The 19,288-nt window shown below is 35.1% G+C and overlaps 1 protein-coding gene across 3 annotated transcripts in view; it reads right to left on the bottom strand.

Annotated features, from left to right (window-relative positions):
* The window catches only part of LOC124353755 (E3 ubiquitin-protein ligase RNF144A), a 273,539-nt gene that overhangs the window by 206,946 nt on the left and 47,305 nt on the right, over window positions 1-19,288 (bottom strand). For all 3 annotated transcript variants that reach the window (XM_046803744.1, XM_046803745.1, XM_046803746.1), the window contains one exon: window positions 242-296. The gene's annotated coding sequence lies outside the window, so the exon portion shown is untranslated. The remainder of the gene's footprint in view (window positions 1-241; window positions 297-19,288) is intronic.

Here is a 19,288-nt window from a genome sequence, read left to right as displayed (position 1 = left end):
TTCTGCCTTTAAAGTGGTCAAATTAAAGTAAACTACTCGCCATTTATGACTAAAGTCAAGATGAAAGGGTCGGAGCGATATACTTAGTTCTGTCTTTAAAGAGGTCCAATTGTCGGTTGGAGCCGTATGCTCAGTTCTGGTTTTAGAGTAAACTACTCGCTATTAAAACTTAAGGCTAAGATTACAGACTAAGAAGAAGTGATTTTACTCAGTACAAGATAAATGAATGCCATGATCTAACCTGGAATTTAGTAGATCTGCATCTTGTAGACATCATGGCGCTTCAATTCATTGATCTGCAAATAAAACGGATTCGTTATTATCATACGCATTTAAAATTCAAAGTCAAAGTCAAAATGTTCTTTATTCATATACATCAAGTACAGAGATAGTGTCAAAATGTAATAAACCTAATTGGTGACATAAAACATTTAGAGTAGAATATTAATGTCCATGATTGGTCATTTGGTAAAATTCTTCAAGTGTGTAGATGGCCTAGTGTGAGAGCAGTTTATGGAGTTCAGTCTTTAGCTGTTTCCCCTTCTTCGTTTTATTTCTATCGGTAGACAGTTGCTCAACTTTCTCCCTATGTAGGATGGTTTTTTTCATACTGTGCTAAGTGGTGAATGGGCAGTGGATACATAGTTGAGTTGCGGGTGTTGTAGTAGTGCAGGTCTTCAAGCCTTGATAGGTTTTCTTTGTCAACATATAAAATAACTTCTTGTATGTAGAGAGCGGTCACGGTCAAGATCTTTAATGTTGCAAAGACCTCTCTGCAGCTTTCCCGGAAATGAAGGTTTGCAAGTATTCTTATTGCCTTTTTTTGAAGGATTTGAATTCTGGTCATGTTATCATTTGATGTCCCTCCCCATACAGCTAGACCGTATCTTACATATGCCTCAAATAGAGCAAAATAGGCAGTACGTGCTGTAGTCAGATCACCAATTTCCATTTCCATTTCCAATAAATTAATTTCCATTTCCTTAAGTTCGAGATTAGAACATGCCGGTTCTGACCTTACATAAAACGCTAAATTACTACTGAAGTATTCAATTCCACCTATAACTGAAAATCCACCGTGGTTGAAAATTTTTACTTCTAAAAGATAAATTAAAGTTATTTTTTTATAACTTATAGTATTAACGTAGAGTAATGCTTTAAACAGTTGAAGTCGGTACATACCCACTCTATTCGTATTAAAGATATCAGACTAGTACATAACCAACAGTAACGAGAGACTATAATTTTGTTTATTTGATTCCTTTTTTAATTTCACTTTGAAAAGAATTGTCTTAGCTAAAGAAAACACTCTATTTTCCGTAACATAACAATTCCCAATGAAGTTTTGGATGTCTTTATAATCAATAAGGACAAAAAAGTGTACAAAGAGAGTAAAATTAATTAATTTGTGGTTATCAGAAGAAGCGGGGGGGGGGGAGTGAAGAGGTGAGGTAAATCGATGGACCTTGCGCCAAGGCTTCACTAATCAACCACCTTTGCTATGGACGTTTGTGTTCACACGTTTTGTAGGTTAGCACTCCGATCAAGGCTTGTATATGGGACTCATACTGTGTCTGAAAGTACAAAATTAGATTTATTAATGACAGTTAATTAATATTTTCCTATAAACAATATTTGTAAACTTTTCGATTTGAAATACCAAAACAAAACAAAATAAACTAAGACCTACTTAAGGAACAATATTGGCAGGACAATCTTTTTGACATATTGTCGTTCTTCATCGAGCATTGTGTAGAAATAAAAAGATAGTTCTATATGATAGCGCTTTATACTGCTTTACATAAAAAATATATTTAGATAAAACATTTCCTTAAACGTTACCAAATATTGTTCATTAATGTGGGTCAACATGCACCCAAAGTCCCTCACCCCCTCCCACATACTCTCTCATCCCTTCCGCTCTTCCTCTCACTACAACCTCTGCAATCGGCAAAATTGAGCTCGTCCTCACCACGTACGATAAGGGAGACGAACATCCGAACTGGGCAGATCGGAAAGACATTACGATCAAGGGCGTCGTGAGATACATCGTCTTTAAGCTGCCTAATAAGAATCATTGGAGATCTTGGAGGCAAGCAAGCGAAGAACGCCAAGGTCCATCAAGTAATGGCAATGTTGTGCTCATGTTGGGGTTCGAGATATGGGCAAACTACAGGAACAAGATGTTGGTAGTGCAGAGGTGGTTGCTTTCCGGATAGTATTCAAAGAAGCCTATTCTCGTGATTTCGGGGACTATTGCCATAAATGTATTGAGAGTATACGGGCTTACGAGAGATCTGAGGGCTTATTCGTACCGAACCCAGAACATGCGGCAAGGGGCGAGAGCTCTCAAGACATGCAGTTTTATTGAGACTACTCCGTAGATACATTTTTGACTCACACAGTTCCTCGCTGGACATAATAATTTTGCGATTTAGAGTTCAAGATAGGAAGGTTCCGGAACTTGGAGATCCCTTAAGAAGATTCAAGAGAGCTACGACGCCACCACTTCTTCTGCAACGGAAAATCGGAAGAAGAAAGAAGAGGCCACGACCAGTGCCTTTAAGAATGTTTAGAGGAATTGCGGGAAATTAAGAAGGATCAAATTAATGTACAAACCTCTTATGACTGTAGTAAACCCTCTTGAAGTAATGCAGGAATCGCTGATAGTGATGACTCGGCTGGTGGTTTCAAGTGGACGAGAGTCTAATTTACCATCCTTGTACTATTAGCGATGAATTTTACTCGAAGATGAAAAAACATTTTGTATGAGGTTTTTGTAGAATTCTACATGCAGTAGACACTAAACGTTTGGGATGGTTAATTCAACTAAGAGGAATAATCTTCAGGAAAACCTTCTTAAAGGATCATCTTAGAAGAGATTACAAGGACTACACGTGGCACCTGAATTTCTCTAATTTCGCAATAAAGGATTCTAAAGTTCCCTGATGGAAATATATTAAAAACTCCATTCATCTCCATTATCTTAAAAAGTGACTGGTTTAGAAATTCTCAAAAAAATCTTGATCCTTTCATTCTTTCCACTAGACGTTGGTTTTTCCCAAGAAGGTTGCCGTCGCTGTGGTTTCCCGATGAAAGACCTACGGAATTGATGTGAGCTATAAGGCATTTTACAGCTGTAAACAACACAATTAGGGAATCACTCCGTCAAAAGTAGCCCGTCATCATACCATTACTTCAAGTGTACCGCGGTTACTTGTAAAACCGACTATTATACCCACCTATCTGTGTGATCGGTGACGTTATACATGCTCGACTGTCGTCCCGGTAGTTAGAAGCGCTCGGACGATGTATCATCTCCTACATGTTCTTAATCCTGATTTATGTATCATCTTACCATTTTTGAAAGTTGAACAGGAATGCATAAGATGTAGAGATTTAATAAAGAATGCTTTTCATTTCTAGTATTTTTTTAGACAGAATCTACTTCTACAGATGTACTAATCAGTAATACAACTTAATAAAATAAAATTATAAGTTTGGTAGATTTTTAATAAAAATTCTGTTTTTAAATATTTTGTGATACCAATTATTGGGTTCATTAAACTTTCAACTACACAAATAATTATATTTGTTATATGTCACCATAAGGCAACAACAAAGTCTAAGTAGTTATTAAAGTGAAGAAGCAGAAGTTGAAATTAAGAAACTTTACACCTACTTTTTTAACATTTTAAATTCATTTGGCAGAACACAAACACATATTTCTAAACAAGGTTGGTGTATCTTCTTACGATGATTATCTTAAATAATATACTAACATAATACGGACTCAACAATTTTGGAAAACTCGATCGAAGATCGAAAGAAGTCAGATACGTGTTGCGATAATATTATACTACGATTATAGTGCAACTCGCGGAGAGCGGTATGCTCATTTTAAAATTGACGGTATCAGGATTCCGAGTAGTAAACGATTCTGCTGCATCGCTTTAGGGGCTACGTTCAGCGGAAATATGCAGGTAGAACCGCCGAGGGCAGTATAAAATGGGAAGTGACTGTATTTGTGAACGCCTGATCCGAGTCGGACGTCTATCTTACCGATTTTAAATACTTATTAATGTATTAAATTTTATGTGGTTACTATTTTCCCAAATTATACGTTACCTGATTAATTACAACTTTTTTGTAAAACTTGTGCACAATTCATCAACTATAATCTCAATAATTCATAAGAGTTTAATGTGGTTATTAAGATTTTCGTACTCTGTGTTTAAATAAAAATATTTTAAACTAATTAGGTTGATTAAGTTTTAATAAAGGTTAATAACAGGTTTAATCAATGTCAATAAAATTAATACAATATTTACGTATTATTAAACAAACAATATTTAATATTACATTAAAAATCTGTTCTTCAACTTTTATTGAAGCCTTTGAATGATTCAATTGCCTTGATTCAAAGCAGGCAAGGAGAAAATAACACATTTTCTTTTTTTTATTGCACTAAAATACAGACCTCGTCATTCTTAAAGTTCGTTTAGCGTAGTGTTTGTTTAAAAGTAACTAGAAAATTCAATTTTTGGGTAAGGGCTCGTTCATTTTATAATAATACAAGGCGATCGTGTTGAGCAATTACACACTGAGTTATATTTATAATATTAGACCTATATTTATAACACGCATAAGTATATATTCTATACATATACATCATACAAACGCTTTTAAAGTAAAGAACAGATGTCATACTTCATCAGGTTAAGTTAGGGCTAGGGAACAACCTAGAGACCAACGACTTATAGATGACTTCCGAACAGACAACAGCGACCAAAGAAGAACATAGACTGGCAATCGGGGCGCGAGGCTGAAGCCGGTCATCACCAGAGTGGTGGGGATGGCAGTGGATGAGTCACCCACTACCGAGCGTCCGTGTGGTGGCAGGATGTGCTCGCTCTCGTTGTTTGCTTTTGCTTGCCACCGATTATAGAATTTGTATTATTGGAAATTGGATGTTTTTTAAGAATGATCAACTAAAATATACTTCGCTGGAATTTGTGTACATTTTATTTCATTGTAAGTAAGGGATATAAACTAAGATTGTAGGACTGTAGGTCCACGCCTAGTTTGACGAGGGTGGCTGACGTCACTTTTCTGCAGGGTAGGACAGTTAGTCCACGCCGACCACCTGTGGACTAACTGTCCTACTTTTCAAAACTGACCTGGCCGTGCATTACTTTTTTCTACCTGCACTTATTCTTTTATTTTGGTCAGTGATACCTCCACTACATTCGCACAGCGTACTGCTAAAGCAGCAAAATATTAACAACAGTTTACTCAAGCTATCACGTATGAAGTGGATTACTAATAGGGATTATATCTTAACGAATTCCATATAGCATTATATTACTATCTGATTAATTTGGTTGGCATTGTCCTAATAAATCATAAACATCTACAGTAAGTTTGTATTAGTTATTCCTTATATTGGACCATCGTTTGTATAATAAACTCAAGTAGTCAACAATAGGTGTCAAAAATTTAGATCCACACAAGCACAGATAACAAGAGGAGTCCCACAGGGATCTGTGCTTGGCCCTGTACTTTATTTATATTTTATACACTGTATCCATCGTATCTCAACAGAATATTTTCCTCTATGCTGGACGACACTGCCCACAATGTCGCACAAGAATGTTAAAGAGCTGGAAATTAAAGCCTACATTGCTGCCTGTATAAAGCCAAACAGTATAGTCAGGAAATGACCTTGTTCTGAACGAGAAGAAGAAGACACAGCAGCTTTTCTTTGGCCCACAAAGAAGGAGTGCCCTCGAGCTACCCAATGTCTCAACTATAAAGAGGCTAAATAACCTTGGGATAACCTAGACGGTGAACCTCAATTGGAAACTAGACCAACTGTGCAAAAAAACTTAGCCACTATAAACTTAGCACTGCCCTAAGCGACTCAAACAAATCAGCAACACAGAAACCTCAAGAACAGCTTACTTTGCACTATTTGAGTCCCAAAGTGCGCTATGGGCTGACTGGACTGTATGGGGGTTTTTCATCTCTGCGAAATCTACACAGGGTACTGCTCCCTTCAGAAAAAGGCAATAAGAATAATGGCTGAATTGGGTTTTTTCGGGACTCTTGTAGAGGGATGTTTAAGAGACTGAAACTGCAGACAGTTGCCAACCTGTACATTGGTGAGGTAATAACCTATGCAGTTAACAAAGGACTCGTCCAATTCTTGGATACACATCTTATATACAAGAGCTAGAGCTACAGACTACAGCACATCTACCAGCACATCACCTGACTGCCTATGAAAAAAAAAAACGTCCTATATCGGGGCTAGGGACTCTTCAACATCCTTCCACCAACGCTGAAAGAACAAAAAAGCATACAGGAACTTTAAAGAAGCTCTTCTTGACTGGCTGTTGGACAAGGAGTTCTACTCTGTTGAAGAATGCCTGCAGATAGGAAGACCTTCTCACTGATGACCACACAACTCAAATCTTATAAAACTCTTGACGCCATGACTGTATATACTCATGTTTACAGACATGTCAATAAGTTAGATCATTTGTATTGTATTATTTCGTCATTCTTTTTGCAGCTGTCTTATGTAGTACTGAAAATTATAATCGTTATCAGGTTAAGTTAGGGCTAGAAACAACCTGGAGACCAACGACTTAAAAGATTACTTCCAAACCACCATCAATGGCCGGGCAGGCGGGCTGCTTGCAGGGACAGGATCGCTCAGCGTTCACCCATCCAAGCAGCAGCCACGCTCGACGTTGCTTGATCTGGTTATCTTGCGATACACTAGGTGTACCCGCTACACTGTGCTATTGGCAAATGGACTCTCGTATAGGAAACTGGCCATATACTAATTAGACTACAAGGCACTGAACCTAATCTTTATTCCTATTACGAATAGATTAAGATATCTTAGATATCCTTTCTTTTCCCACATTTTACTACTAAAAACAATCACCAGTTAAACTCTTATAACATGCCACAAATTTAACTTTAAATAAAAAGCCCGTACAAACAGCTGGCATAAGCATATTATACATAAATAATAATATACTTGTAACAATAATAATATACTTGTAACAATAATTGTTTATGGTAGTTGAAATACTCCCCACCTTTACTATCAATATGCGTTTTATATTAAACATTTTTATTTTGCAAAAAATTACACACACAAATTTGCCACAAACACGCGATATTGTTCTGCCAGAAGAAATTGTTACATACATATACATCTCATCCAAAATTAGTTTTAATCTGTTTATGTTTTCATATAAGTTCAAGGATAAAATAAATATGAAACGTGAAAATTAAAAAAAACTTATCCTTTTCAACCGGACATAAAATGAGAGAATTTCGATTATAAACATGTGACATCCTCTATTAACTGATCAACTGGGTTTCACACTTGTTATATTGATCTAACCCTTGTTTTTCAAAGTTGAACACTAGGCATTGAATGGAAATGTGTCACATAATTGCTACAAACATTTTGCGTACCGCAGAACGTGTTTTTGTAAACCATTTTGTCTCCTGCAAATCTAAGTGTGTGGAAGAAATAGCGACGAGATGCAAGAAGAAAGCATTACGGAGAATAGGTTACGGCAAGTCTGCAGTAAAACATGACGGCAGTGTGGCGAGATTGATTTACTGGCTATGAGAAAAGTCACACCACGCCCTGCATAAATCATCGACACCGACTGCAAGGCAGTTTGGCCCGAGACAGTTTAGACTGTGCGTTCTGCGTTATTTGTGAAAACTATGGGACACTCTCGCTCTATTCGTTCGTCCAAAACGTTTCCGTTACCATCATCGTTCTTGGAGTCAAAGCCTGGTTTTTATACAATTACTTTAATTTCCAGTAGTGTATTTATCCACCTTACAACTCACTGAGACGCCATCGGATTATGAGTAGGAAGGAGTACACACCTTCTGGGACATGTTAGTAACTGTATGTCTACGTCATTTTCCTACAGACTCCTAAATATTCTCTTTCTAACTGACTCTATTGTGTGTCAAATTTGTTCAATAGTATAAGTAACGTTTATTAATTCTCAAATACTGCAAATAATGCAAGAATATTAATTTCCTTTCTTTATACTAAGAATTCTACTGTTGTCATGCAAATTAAACAATCTAAAGTTGTTTTCTTTTGTTTTATGAACAAGAGTAAAGTTTAAACTAGAACATTTTAATTTAATATCACTAGTAAGTTATTACACATTTTCCAATATTAATTTTATTTTTGCGATGCCTTTTAGTATCTTCAACTTCATCAAGCTACTTAACATTTTTGTAAATAGTAAATATTACAACATACAATGAAGGATTTGGAAATATCGTTAGTCAGTATAAACTATTTAAACAGAATTACATAGACAATTTTCTATTGAAAATTCAAATTGACTCTCATCTCAATCCATAAAAAAATTACTGGCTAACCATATTTCCAAATCCTTTATCATACGCTATTTTAATATTTATTATTTAGAAAAATGTAAATATATATTCATTTATGAAGTTACCTGATGATAGAGTCTTTTATTCCGAAAGGCCTTGCAAATTAAAATAAATGTTGGAAAGTGTGTAATAATTTACTAATGATATCAAATTAAAATCTTTCCAATTCTCCAAGAAAATTCATTTCTAGAATATTTTTGTTCAGGAATTAAAATAATTTTTACGGTTTTACGTTTTAGTGACCACTATTAATAGGTTTATCAAAGAGCGAAAAGTCGAGCACAACGTGTTTTCGAGCAAACAGAACCCAGCCCTGCCGACTAAGATAACCAACATGCGTGACTGCATAGCGTGTTAGCGGAGACAGAGTTACTAGTAATGTCCCCGCCCTGGCAAATCTCTCATTGACTCTATTTACAATCTAACCTTGGCTGGATCATGTAACCTTAGCCAACTTTACATAGTTAACATCGATGTCGCGCTTCAATAGTAGGAGTAAAATTATGTTTGATCTGCCACATGCACGGACAGTATCGCACGAGTACTCGCCTCACAATGTAATCGCATGATGAGATCTCACAATTTAATACTTTCGGAAGGAAATAATCTTGATATATTTGCAGAATCAAAATATATTTTTAAGAAGAATTGCCTAATGTTATTAAAAGATAAACCTTATTTATATTGACTTTTAGATTATTAATACAATGTATGCCTAATATTTTCACATAAATATTTAACTGTAATTTATCTTACAATAACCGTTCCATCTATTTATATTTTTGTTGTATGTTGTTACTTAAATTATTTGTATTGTCGTATGTGTTATAGAATTACTTAGTTGTTGCATTTTTTTAAATATATATTTTTGTTATATTCTTAAAATGATTATTGTGCTGTTTTTGTTATTAATTATATTTATGTATTTGTTAGGTCAAGTCTTTGTTTTATATATTATGTTTGTCGTTGCATGTGTTTATAAAATTACTTAGTCGTTGCATTTAAGTACAAATTTTTGTTATGTTTCTCTAATGATTATTGTGCTGTTGCTGTCATTTATATTTATTTGTTATGTACTACTTGATATCCAGCGATTATTATTTTAAGTACTGAAAATGGACCTTGCAAACCCACGAAAGAACTATATTGTGTACAATCGTTAACTACTTTAATGTAATTGGGTCTGTATTAAAGCATGCAAACTATAAATAAATAAATGTGTAAAACGCTACCGATGCAAATCGATCTTACAGGAACTGGTTAGACAGTTTCACAATTAATTGTAAAAATAATAAACCTGTCATTACACTTTTTAACAAAGTATCGCAATCATCATAAAAAATTAATTATAGTCCTACATAGAAATTCATAAACAATCACACTTACAATTCATACATTCGCTCAAACACACTCGGATTCCAGATCCAGAGCAAACACAATCAAACTGACTTGAGATCTAGTGCAAATTTAAACGTCCCAGCGGCTCATCATGAATTTATCTCGATAGAATAAAACGCTATTGGCACCAAAAAATATTTGAGACAAGTTTTGAATTAATTTTGATTGTTGGAATGTTTGATACTCTCAGGGAGCTTGTTGATTAGTCTGACACCAACTTGTTGCGAGAGGTGTTGTGATAACGCCACAGTCTTTATTGCCGAGTTCGAAAGTTGTCCCTACCTCTTGTATCATGTTGGTGAACGTCACCGCCACGAACCAAATCACACTTTGATTTGCAGTATACGTGATCACGTCAAGAATGAAGAGGCAGGGTAAAGTCAGCAATCCCAACTATCTGAAAGATTCCCTGCACAACTCTTTATAATTCAGCTTTGCAATGATTTTGGTCGGTTTTTTCTTTTGGAGCTTGAAAACTCTTTCCATTTTGTTTCTGGCATAACCTCCTCAGCCCTCACTCCATACGCAAAGTGTGGGTGGATTAAGCCAAAGTAGGCCATATTTCTTTAAAACTCTGAGGGAAATGCTGCAAGACGTATATGCCTGAGACCACTCTAGTATATATTGTCTATGATTTAGTCTAGGACCCGTGGGCGCTGCAACAGCACTCGCCTGCACAGACGTTTATCACGTTTCATTGAATCTTCCAATATCTGTCGATTATTATAACTTTCAGTAATAAGAATGACATTCTGACTTACAAACACGTTCAATCATACTTCGCACTCCTGTACTCATTACGTTTATTTTGCAATCACTAAATGTATTAAATACAACTCTCGCTATTTAAAACTGTTACATTTTTAGAGCTATCCACAGCAAAGCTGTTTTCGTCAGATACTCCTTAATAGTAAATGCAAAAGTAACTGTTTTAATTAACGGTTAAATATATTTGATTTTAATATTAATTTATTATTTGTTTTAGTTTTTAAAATAAACATAAATAACTATTAAGAAATATATTACGTACATTTTGAAATGTTTTGTTTGCATCTTCGTAGACGTAATGTTTTGCGTAAGTAAATATGTACTTTAAATCTTCTAATTATTTCTTTTTTTGTTATTTCCATGTACTCATTGAATCATCAAATTGTACCTGATATACCTCTGATGAATATTTATTTTATTTTATATTTTGGAGTTTTCTACTTATTCTTCAACTATTTTTAGTTTTTTTATGTGACACTGCTGTTCGTTTTCACACACACTTGTTCGAATATCATTCATTATATTGTTTGCCTTATAACTGCTATTTAATATCCATTATACCCTTTAAATATTCTTTAAGAATTACATAAAACAGTATTGATTTGAATTTTTGCTAACCTGTGTTAATATTGTTCATATAATTTTAAATATAAAACTACCCTCGCGGAGATGTTGGTGAAAAATGTAAAATGTGTATTAAAAGTGTTAATTAAGTTGCTCTTCGAACAGTTTCCAATTTTAGAACAAAGTTGATCTGTCAGTTACCCGTAACATTTATTACTTGAGCAGAAACAACACAGACAAAATAACTAGTTTGGTGGTGAAGTGTTCTTATTTATGTTAGATGAGATATGTTAAGAACTGGCTTTGTTCTAGCTTTAGTGGAGACGGAATGCTGTTCCAGAATTGGTTAAAACACTGGCAAAACCACAATTCTGTAGAATTTGAACCTGTAATTTTATAAATATTTGCTCTATACAAAATCGTGATTGGGCTGAGGTGTTTACGTTATTTTTTTGACGTGACAACGTCTTAAATTAGGTTGCGGCTCGGAGTCACTCATGAAAAAAGTGTAACGCCCGGTAACGTTACGATGCCCGTCCAGTGGGTCCGCCGCACGGGATCCGCACGGGATAAAGCAGATAACTGTGAGTCCGCCGCACGGGGATAAAGCAGATAACTATGTTTATTCGTGAAAATGTGGAGTGCTTAGATTCGTCATTTACAACAACTACAACAATAAAGGTAAATAATTGTACACTGATATTTCATTATCGTAAACTATGATTGATTGATTAATTGTTAGATTGACACAAAAGTTGAGAAACTGAGTTTATAGGTTATGTCATACTATTGACAAATGTTGATAGTGTTAAGTAAATTATTAGTTTAAATCACTCTGCAATCAATCGTAATTCAGTCGATTGAGAAGAAACAGCGCGTATTGCTAGTCAAACATTTAAAATAACAAATTATAACCCAGAGGTTTATCACGTTTCATTGAATCTTCCAATATCTGTCGATTATTCTAACTTTCAGTAATAAGAATGACATTCTGACTTACAAACACGTTCAATCATACTTCGCACTCCTGTACTCATTACGTTTATTTTGCAATCACTAAATGTATTAAATACAACTCTCGCTATTTAAAACTGTTATATTTTTAGAGCTATCCACAGCAAAGCTGTTTTCGTCAGATACTCCTTAATAGTAAATTCAAAAGTAACTGTTTTAATTAACGTTTAAATATATTTGATTTTAATATTAATTTATTATTTGTTTTAGTTTGTAAAATAAACATAAATAACTATTAAGAAATATATTACGTACATTTTGAAATGTTTTGTTTGCATCTTCGTAGACGTAATGTTTTGCGTAAGTAAATATGTAGTTTAAATCTTCTATTTTTTTTTTTTTTTTTTTTTCCATGTACTCAATGAATCATCAAATTGTACCTGATATACCTCTGATGAATATTTATTTTATTTTATATTTTGGAGTTTTCTACTTATTCTTCAACTATTTTTAGTTTTTTATGTGACACTGCTGTTCGTTTTTACACACACTTGTTCGAATATCATTCATTATATTTTTTGCCTTAAAACTGCTATTTAATATCCATTATACCCTTTAAATATTCTTTAAGAATGACATAAAACAGTATTGATTTGAATTTTTGCTAACCTGTGTTAATATTGTTCATATCATTTTAAATATAAAACTACCCTCGCGGAGATGTTGGTGAAAGATGTAAAATGTGTACTAAAAGTGTTAATTAAGTTGCTCTTCGAACAGTTTACAATTTTAGAACAAAGTTAATCTGTCAGTTACCCGAAACATTTATTACTTCAGCAGACAACAACAGAGACAAAATAACTAGTTTGGTGGTGAAGTGTTCTTATTTATGTTAGATGAGATATGTTAAGAACTGGCTTTGTTCTAGCTTTAGTGGAGACGGAATGCTGTTCCAGAATTGGTTAAAACACTGGCAAAACCACAATTCTGTAGAATTTGAACCTGTAATTTTATAAATATTTGCTCTATATACGAAATCGTGATTGGGCTGAGGTGTTTACGTTATTTTTATCCATTTATTGTGCACCTGAATAATGCATACAGCAATAGTTTGTCCTGGATGTTGGTACATCCCATGAATTGTCATTTGAGGATAATTGAAGAAATGAGTTTAATGACTTTTAGGTACAGGAAATTTCTGCTTTAAAGAATGATCATCACAATATATTTATGCTCAAGACCAAATTATGTGGTCGTTATTGCTGAACTTTGGTCACTAATCACTGTTGGTGCATATGGCAAGAGAAAACACCGAACACTTCTTGAAAGTACTAGAATAGTTTTCACAAAACTGCAACTTGCTAAAGGTTCTATGTTTTGATTATCATTCGACAATGTTTTGTTGAGGACTGTTTTTAGGCGTGCATGACGAATTATGACAACACTTAGTTTGGAAATCCATACCAAATAAACATACATCTGTATTAATGAAATATTTGATAATTTATGTGAAGATCAAACTGTCACCTTTAGAGGGTTTCTAAGCATTTTCAGATATTCCATTATGCCGTGAAAGGGGAGAAAAACCATTTGCACTATGTAAAGTTTTTACTAAAACTACAAACGCACTTTAAAAGCCCAATTTTGCTGTTGGATATAACTTTGACCTCTGAGTATATTTATGATGATCCCAGGAGGGTTCACTTCTCGCTGACTTATACCTACCAGTTGAACCTACACTGCGGCACACGAAAACCCGACGTGCCACTTAATACGACCAAACCCCAAGGATGTCCAGGAGCGGCATATTCCGCACTAACCGAAATTGTCAAGATTCTGGAGTAAAAGGGTGAATCCATATGTTTAGTACGCTGCGGAGGACGAATGTTGCAGTGGATGGACCTCCCTTAGTGTAAAGGGCTGTTGCTAGTCTAAACATGAAGGGGTACTTTCTCTTACTCACTTTGCCTTAAAGACGTGCCTCAAACGAACGAAACACTGAGGCAGCATTAGGTACGTTCGGCCTACCACATAAGACAAGTATGGAGCAGCAGAATGCTGATTGCTGACTCCACCATACCAATTCCAGGAGGATTGAGATGTAGTTTGGTCCACTGCATCTCTTATTTGGGGACTTTGTAACTACTGTGCTTTTGGGCATCAGCATTAATCTTGTTCAAACGCAAAGTCCCTGTGCACCCTTCTTTGTGTTAGCTGTTAGTATGGGTAATACTGCAGTAATAAACACTAAGAGAATGAAACTGACTAAGATAAAGACAATTAGTATAAAGATTAAGCATGTGACTTCAAGAGATACCCTGTCTATAATTTTTTACACTAAAATCAGAATTAATCTATACAAAAGTTGCACTAAAGCATATAATTCGTATGTTTCCAACTTTTCCTGCTTACACTAAAAAGTACAAATAAAAACTCGAGGTTTGAGATATGTTATTATACGAACCAGGGAGAGTGTTTTGGAAAAAGAAATGATAATGAAATGGTCTTTATTTACACAGACTGAGTTATAAATGAAATACAAACCTTGATAATCTTAGTTGAAGTATGAGACTAGTTGGAAGCCTTCTTTGTTATATGGATCTTTGGTCTATTGACTCTGTATATCACGTCTGACAAAGGATTGGAGATCTGTCAGAGTTTTCAAGACCAAACACTTTCTACACTTTATGCTTATTAAAATGAGCACGATTTAACTATACATAGATACTGAAAAGTATTTTACAACTTTTCTTGGTCTGGAAGGAATTGGCATATCTTCAAGAATGGTCTTCCCAAGTGACATGACGGAGAATGAGTAATATCTTATTAAGCATGTCAACTGGAAAATCTTACCTCTATTTGGAATGTCCTAAGGATAAAAATGATTCTGATTTCATTACACATGCTTTCCAATCAAAGGTACTTTTAAAACAATCTGGATTCATGAGTATTTATATATAAATAATTCACGCGAAAATTATTATGAGACTAGAGAATTTCATCAGGGTTATGATCAACGATACAACCTAACCAATACTAAATCCCAAGCAACCAACAAATAAAGGCAGTGATCTCATTACATTTCGATAACAATTGTTCCGGTTTCAACTGACGATTTCACCACTTATCACAGTTTCAGTTATAACTACTTGAAACCCTATCAGAGTGGTACGATTCATTTGTTGGCTGGGAACAATAAAAGCCTACAAGCGCTTATCGCCGCTAACTTTAATTACCCTCTACATAACAATCTAACTACTAATGGATACGTTGAAAGTCACCTGATAGCCTGGATATGGCTTAGTGCGCACATTATTGGCTGGTAATTGGAACTACTGTACTAAGTGGGTCACCTGTTGTATGACGAACTCGAATATAAACTAAATTCATAATATTTAACCAACGAGGTACAAGTAACTTTGAATATGAAGTATACTATCATCATTACACGTGCTCTGCGAGTAACGTTTGCAATTGTATAAACATTTAAAAAGAGGACAGATACAAATACCTGGGACTTAAATTTCTTGGAAAGGTCATGAATATTCACTGAAAAAGAGATTTATTGAAGTTTGAGAAGTTTTTGTATGTTACGTGATGTATGTCCTCCAAGCTTGCTGCTGAATGTTTACCACGCTTTAATACATTCCAGATTAAGTTATGGGCTTGTATGCTGGGGAAGTACGTGTACATCCATGCTTTACCTTCTCATTACATTTCAAAAATTCTTTGCTCGCATTATTACTAAATCAAATAAGACCGATCCATTCCTGACCATTATTTTTTAAATTTAAAAATACTCCCTTTGCGAAGTCTTTACATACGTAAGGTATTGAAACTATTTTTCATGAAAAGCTCAAACCTGGCCCTCACACGTAGATATAATTTCAGAAGTTTGCTTGTTCCGGATCCAAAGCCTAATCTAACTTTTAAAAAATTTCTTTCTTTCAATGCCTCAAGATTGTTTAATGTTATTTCAGTTAAAAGATGATTTTTTTCAAGTTTAAAAATGGTTTATTTTCATTGGATGACTGCGAGTGCTTTCTGAGAATATTGTTAATGAAATGATGAAAAGTGCGTGTATTTTAGTTCGATTTTTATTAACTTTTATAGTTAATTCCAATTAATCTGTTTTTTTTTACATCAATGACTTGTTTTATAGATTTTGTACGGGTTGCTTATTAATATATTATTTATGTAGCGGTTCAATCCTTCTTCGAGTTTTCTTTCCTATGTTAGTTTTATCAGATGTGCATCCTTCATCGGGCTTTTGCCTATTGGATGTTCCAATTTATTTTACATTTATAGAGGTTTGTTCCTGTCGTAAGTTCTTTTTTATTGTTAAGTTAACATTTCATGTGTGAAGATTATATTATTATTTACTTATTTTTAAGTTTGTAAATATTTCATGATTGATGGTTTTATATTATTTGATGTTTTTGTTTTGTATCAATCTCTTGCAGATTTTATTAATACTGTGAAATAAAATATTTTTGAAAAGAAATTAATATTATTGATTGGTTGAAGGGCTTTTTTTACATTGTGTCAAATGCCAAGGAGGGGAACGTATGATTGTTGTAGGTTTAACTACAAGGTTTAAGTTCGGCCAAGCAAAAATAAACTCTGCATCATCTGGCCCTCTCTCACTCTCTCATGGTCTAAATATAACAGAATCTAATGATATAAGATTATTACAATGTGTGTTTGTAGCTAAACATATCACTGTGTTAGTTTGCAATATGCAACGGCGCTTTATTGTTCACTTTGTGTTGGATTTGTTAATTTTGCAATGAATGTTTTTAACTCGTTTTCTTGATACAATATTTGAATTTAATAAACAAATTATATATATTTTTCAATGTGTGATGGTACGATACTAACGTTATAAAATAAAAGTCAGGGTGAGGATAGAAGACGTTCAAGAACCCCTAAAATAGCCGGGTTAAACAAAGAATTTTATATTTAATATCATTCACTAGGAAACATTAATGTGTAAGTTATGTCACAGCTAACGCTAGGAATGTTGACAAGCGGTTATCATCACACATTCTACACAGTGAAAACAGGCCAGATCTCCTGCTAGCGAACAACTACCGGTGAACCCTGAGAAGTCAAAGAGAACATATGGTAATGCCGCATAATGCATACAGCACAGCGATTACCATATTGTATACTTGTGCTAACAAAGTTGCTTGAGAGTCGCAGTTCTCAACGTGCCACGACCTTACGTGTGAGCACTGACGCGTCGTTGTACTTATACAGCATAACAATCGTGTTGATTACGTCACTCACAGTTTATAGTGCTTACAAAGTCCCTGCGATTTGTAGTTCTCAAAACGACACGACCTTACTTGTGAGCTATGACGCTTATTATTGTGTTGTTACATCAGCTCGTAGTTTATAGGAATGTTTAGAGCTTACAAAGTCCCTGCGATTTGTAGTTCTCAAAACGCCACGACCTTACCTGTGAGCACTGACGCGTCGTTTTGTACTTATACAGCATAACAATCGTGTTGATTACGTCACTCACAGTTTATAGTGCTTACAAAGTCCCCTGCGATTTGTAGTTTCTCAAAACGCCACGACCTTACCTGTGAGCTATGACGCTTATTATTGTGTTGTTTATATCGCTCGTAGTTTTATAGGAATGTTAGAGCTTACAAAGTCCCTGCGATTTGTAGTTCTCAAAACGCCACGACCTTTACCTGAGAGCTATGACGCTTATTATTGTGTTGATTACATCGCTCGTAGTTTATAGGAATGTTAGAGCTTACAAAGACCCTGCGATTTGTAGTTCTCAAAACGCCACGACCTTACCTGAGAGCTATGACGCTTATTATTGTGTTGATTACATCGCTCGTAGTTTATAGGAATGTTAGAGCTTACAAAAGTCCCTGCGATTTGTAGTTTCTCAAAACGCCACGACCTTTACCTGTGAGCACTGACGCGTTCGTTGTACTTATACAGCATAAACAATCGTGTTGATTACGTCACTCACAGTTTATAGTGCTTACAAAGTCCCTGCGATTTGTAGTTCTCAAAACGACACACGACCTTACCTGTGAGCTATGACGCTTATTATTGTGTTGTTTACATCGCCTCGTAGTTTATAGGAATGTTAGAGCTACAAAGTCCCCTGCGATTTGTAGTTTGCTCAAAACGCCACGTCCCTTACCTGAGAGCTATGACGCTTATTATTGTGTTGATTACATCGCTCGTAGTTTATAGGAATGTTAGTGCTTTACAAAGTCCCTGCGATTTGTAGTTCTTAAAACGCCACGACCTTACCTGTGAGCATGACGCTTTATTATTGTGTTAATTACGTCACTCGCAGTTTATAAGAATGTTAGTGCTTACAAAGTCCCTGCGATTTGTAAATTCTTAAAACGCCACGACCTTACCTTGAGCTATGACGCTTATTATTGTGTTGATTACATCGCTCGTAGTTTATAGAATGTTAGTGCTTACAAAGTCCCTGCGATTTGTAGTTCTCAAAACGCCACGACCTTACCTGAGAGCTATGACGCTTATTATTGTGTTGATTACATCGCTCGTAGTTTATAGGAATGTTAGTGCTTACAAAGTCCCTGCGATTTGTAGTTCTCAAAACGCCACGACCTTACCTGAGAGCTATGACGCTTATTATTGTGTTGATTACATCGCTCGTAGTTTATAAGGAATGTTTAGTGCTTACAAAAGTCCCTGCGATTTGTAGTTCTCAAAACGCCACGACACTTACCTGAGAGCTATGACGCTTATTATTGTGTTGTTTACATCGCTCGTAGTTTATAAGATGTTAGTGCTTACAAAGTCCCTGCGGATTCGTAGTTCTTAAAACGCCACGACCTTACCTGTGAGCATTGACGCTTATTATTGTGTTAATTACGTCACTCGCAGTTTATAAGAATGTTAGTGCTTACAAAGTCCCTGCGATTTGTAGTTCTTAAAACGCCACGACCTTACCTGAGAGCTATACGCTCATTATTGTGTTGTTTACATCGCTTCGTAGTTTATAGGAATGTTAGAGCTTACAAAGTCCCTGCGATTTGTAGTTCTCAAAACGCCACGACCTTACTGAGAAGCTATGACGCTATTATTGTGTTTGATTACATTCGCTCGTAGTTTTATAGGAATGTTAGTGCTT

The sequence above is a fragment of the Homalodisca vitripennis genome, chromosome 2 (assembly GCF_021130785.1).
Source record: "Homalodisca vitripennis isolate AUS2020 chromosome 2, UT_GWSS_2.1, whole genome shotgun sequence".
NCBI classification, from domain to species: Eukaryota; Metazoa; Arthropoda; class Insecta; order Hemiptera; family Cicadellidae; genus Homalodisca; species Homalodisca vitripennis.
Note: the sequence above shows the minus strand (reverse complement) of the source record. Positions and strands in the feature narration are given on the sequence as shown.